Below are 4,803 nucleotides of genomic sequence, written 5' to 3' on the forward strand. Positions count from 1 at the left end.
ACTGGTATGCCTTTATGCTCTATGTATTTTGGTAATTACCTGATTATCTGTCACGAGCGTAAACTGCCTTCCGTATAAGTATTGGAAAAATTTCTTTACCGCGAAGATGATCGCACATGCCTCCTTGTCAACATGCATGTACTTTTGTTGAACTTTGTTCAGCGTCTGAGACGCAAACTGGAGAGGCCTTTCTGCACCGTCCGGATATTCGTGGCTCAAAACGGAACCAACTCCATATGGAGAAGCATCTGCAGCTAACAAGAGAGGAAGTTCTGGTGAATAATGTAAAAAGCATCCGTTGAATTGGATATCTTTTTTTACTTTTTGGAACGCTCTACCTTGTTCCTTCTTCCATTTGAATGGTACGTCCTTCTTAAGCAGGTTGTTGAGAGGGTAGAGAATGGTACACTGCTCACTGTCCAGGTTATCATATTTGAAATACAGGCTTTCCTGGGAAAAACGGGTAATTGTACCTGAAATCGAATTCATCTGAAGTCCCTTTATTGTTATTGAATCTCCACAATGGCACAAATGCCCATTAAATGTCAACGAAGTTTCATTCCCGTTCACCATTACCAACGGTTCACCAGTGTTGCGTTTCGGTGATGGTTCGCTTCTAAAAATCTCCATCAGGTCCTGCACAATCTGTTCCAGCTCGAGAAGGTACATCAGTTGCGGAGTTGACTCTTTCTTCGATTCTGATTTGTTCTCCTCCTCCTTTGTAGCATGTTAGTAGCGTTGCTGCGGTTTTCAACAAGAATGAAGATTTGTTTAAAAAGCTTCTTCACTTCGTCGCTTACCGTTACATTTTGCGAGAAGCTGTAGCCCTTCGATATGATCTTCAACTGTTCGTACATATATTTTTTACGTAGCTCTTTTTGCAGGTGGCGTAAGGATGTCTGCCAAACAATATCATGTAGAGAACTACTCCCGATGTCCATAAGTCGCACGATTGCGGAGCGTACGGTCTACAAATGACGAACTCCGGGCTGGTGAATGCGAAACTCCCACAGAAGGTTTCCGACAGCCGCAGCTCATCCTCATCATCTACCTTCGACAAGCAGCAAGTAAATCCAAAATCTATCAACTTTACGGTATCGTTCGCATCCAACACGATGTTCTCAGGCTTTATATCACGATGAGCGATACCGCATTTATGCTAATACTCGATAGCACCAGCGAGCTGACCGAAGTAGGCTTGTGCTTTCCTTTCCGGAAGGCACTTCTCTTTCTTTATCTGCCATATTATTACTCTTTCGGATACCACTTGTTTAACACGTCTTGACCAGCCGGCTTTCTGTATGCGAGTGTGTCACTTCTGACCACGCCGTTTTTATTTCCTGTCTCCTATCACTATGACTGGTAGCGTCTGTCACTATATGATAAGTAACGTCTGTCACGCTTGGCGCGACCAAGGTGTATATCTGACTAGTATCTTGCTCGTTTAAAGGCAGGCGTGAAATAGTATCTACATTGGCATTATCGGCGGCCTTTCTGAACCGAATTTTGTAGTCAACCCCTTGTAAGTACGTAGCGTAGTGTTGCATTCGTAGGGCTGACATTACTGGTATGCCTTTATGCTCTATGTATTTTGGTAATTACCTGATTATCTGTCACGAGCGTAAACTGCCTTCCGTATAAGTATTGGAAAAATTTCTTTGCCGCGAAGATGATCGCACATGCCTCCTTGTCAACATGCATGTACTTTTGTTGAACTTTGTTCAGCGTCTGAGACGCAAACTGGAGAGGCCTTTCTGCACCGTCCGGATATTCGTGGCTCAAAACGGAACCAACTCCATATGGAGAAGCATCTGTAGCTAACAAGAGAGGAAGTTCTGGTGAATAATGTACCAACCAACCGTTGAATTGGATATCTTTTTTAAAAAGTTTTCATACATTCACCTTCCCGGATGTCGCAAAATATAAATCGGACAGAGATAAACGATAGAAGATCAGTAATGAAAGAGTGTGCTAGCAATACCCGCATTTTTCGCTGCCAAATTATGACTGTGCGTTGGCGATCCCGTTCTGGCCCAATTGAACAGATAGCGTGCTGGTCTCCTTCAGCAGATCTCCCGGGAGAGCGCTGTGTGACTTTGAGAGATCACATGTTGTGTTCTCTCGCAGCAGTGCAGTAGAACGAGAGCACTTCTTCAGTACTCATAGCAAACGTTAAAACAGAATGCAGTCCTAAAGGGTGTCCCAGAAAGTATAAGCTTCTTCTTCTTCTTCTTTTTGGCGTAACGACCTCTTGGTCATGCCAGCCCCGTTAGGGGCTTACGAGACTTGTTTCCCTGTTGTACGTGGATAGTCAGTCCTCTCGTACAGGGGAGGGTCCGGTCTCGGTTGGGATTCGAACCCACGCCGTCGAGGTGGTGAGCCCCGGCGCTCATGGGCCGATTTTCTAACCGGCGCTACCGCTCGGCTGTCGCGGACCCCCCTACTAAACCTACTGGATAATGCATCGAAACTATTTTTTTCAACCGTTTCTGTTAAAATGCGAGGCATTTCCGTCGAAAGGCGCAAAAGCGTTCTGCACAAATGGTGTTGGACTCCTTACATTTCGCTAAGGAAATAGGCGAAATCGGTAGGTGTGAGTATTGGAGCCGTACGAACCGCCATCCAAAAGTTTCGGGAGGAGTCCAGCTTCGAGGATAAGCCGAAAAGTGGTCAAAAACCTGGTCCTATCGACCAACAGTTGAACCGGGAAAGAGCAAAAGCATTCAAGCAAAAATTCTCACTCAAAAGCATTCAAGCAAAAAAATCAAGCTCAATAAGCACACTCTTTCATTACTGATCTTCTATCGTTTATCTCTGTCCGATTTATATTTTGCGACATCCGGGAAGGTGAATGTATGAAAACTTTTTAAAAAAGATATCCAATTCAACGGATGGTTGGTACATTATTCACCAGAACTTCCTCTCTTGTTAGCTACAAATGCTTCTCCATATGGAGTTGGTGCCGTTTTGAGCCACGAATATCCGGTACAGAAAGGCCTCTCCAGTTTGCGTCTCAGACGCTGAACAAAGTTCAACAAAAGTACATGCATGTTGACAAGGAGGCATGTGCGATCATCTTCGCGGTAAAGAAATTTTTCCAATACTTATACGGAAGGCAGTTTACGCTCGTGACAGATAATCAGGTAATTACCAAAATACATAGAGCATAAAGGCATACCAGTAATGTCAGCCCTACGAATGCAACACTACGCTACGTACTTACAAGGGTTTGACTACAAAATTCGGTTCAGAAAGGCCGCCGATAATGCCAATGTAGATACTATTTCACGCCTGCCTTTAAACGAGCAAGATACTAGTCAGATATACACCTTGGTCGCGCTAAGCGTGACAGACGTTACTTATCATATAGTGACAGACGCTACCAGTCATAGTGATAGGAGACAGGAAATAAAAACGGCGTGGTCAGAAGTGACACACTCGCATACAGAAAGCCGGCTGGTCAAGACGTGTTAAACAAGTGGTATCCGAAAGAGTAATAATATGGCAGATAAAGAAAGAGAAGTGCCTTCCGGAAAGGAAAGCACAAGCCTACTTCGGTCAGCTCGCTGGTGCTATCGAGTATTAGCATAAATGCGGTATCGCTCATCGTGATATAAAGCCTGAGAACATCGTGTTGGATGCGAACGATACCGTAAAGTTGATAGATTTTGGATTTACTTGCTGCTTGTCGAAGGTAGATGATGAGGATGAGCTGCGGCTGTCGGAAACCTTCTGTGGGAGTTTCGCATTCACCAGCCCGGAGTTCGTCATTTGTAGACCGTACGCTCCGCAATCGTGCGACTTATGGACATCGGGAGTAGTTCTCTACATGATATTGTTTGGCAGACATCCTTACGCCACCTGCAAAAAGAGCTACGTAAAAAATATATGTACGAACAGTTGAAGATCATATCGAAGGGCTACAGCTTCTCGCAAAATGTAACGGTAAGCGACGAAGTGAAGAAGCTTTTTAAACAAATCTTCATTCTTGTTGAAAACCGCAGCAACGCTACTAACATGCTATAGCTAGAATATCAATTATAAATTCACTATAGATCAGGGGCAGAAGCGGATCAATCCGTTCGGGGGCCCCAAGCGGTTGGATAAACGGGGCCCTCCATACATTTCCATTGCTCTAAGTGTTTCTATACTTATGGCCAAAATTGGACTTATTTTTTACAACAGTTAGCAATCCTTTATACATATTTTTAGCAATCCTTTATACACGTAAAGGACCCATATTTGCTTATTTTATGAAATCAGACATTAGATCTTCATTATCTGAAAATAATCACTCTGAATTGAATTTTTATTTTTTTAATTTAATGGGTTTTTAAATCGCTCTCAAATTATCAAATCTTTTTATCAATTTTAACAGCGATGACGAAAACATTTTAAATTATTTTTTTGCTGGTGGACCGTAAATTGAGAGCATTTGAAGTCAAACGGACATTATTAGATGGGAAAGAAGATTCATGAAAACATATTCTGGCAAGGTTTTAGGAGAAAATTAACAATGGTTAAGCAATATCAAAATATATCTGTACTAACTTTGATCAAAGTATGTGTACCGCTGCGAGAATAAATAAAATTGGTAGTTACTTTTGCGGTCTGGGGTTTTCATCACGGGGCCCTCTTAACACTTTGTTGACGGGCATCTTTTACCCAAAACTAGCTGTTGTCACCGAGTTTAGCCACGGCGTGTACGATATGCTTGTACCCACCTTTTCCGCCAATTGTTTTTGTTTTCTTTATAAATCGGCAACGAACGAACGATCGAAACGGAAACGATGAATCGATCGA

This window comes from Anopheles coustani (genome assembly GCF_943734705.1).
Source record: "Anopheles coustani chromosome X unlocalized genomic scaffold, idAnoCousDA_361_x.2 X_unloc_5, whole genome shotgun sequence".
Classification (NCBI taxonomy): Eukaryota; Metazoa; Arthropoda; class Insecta; order Diptera; family Culicidae; genus Anopheles; species Anopheles coustani.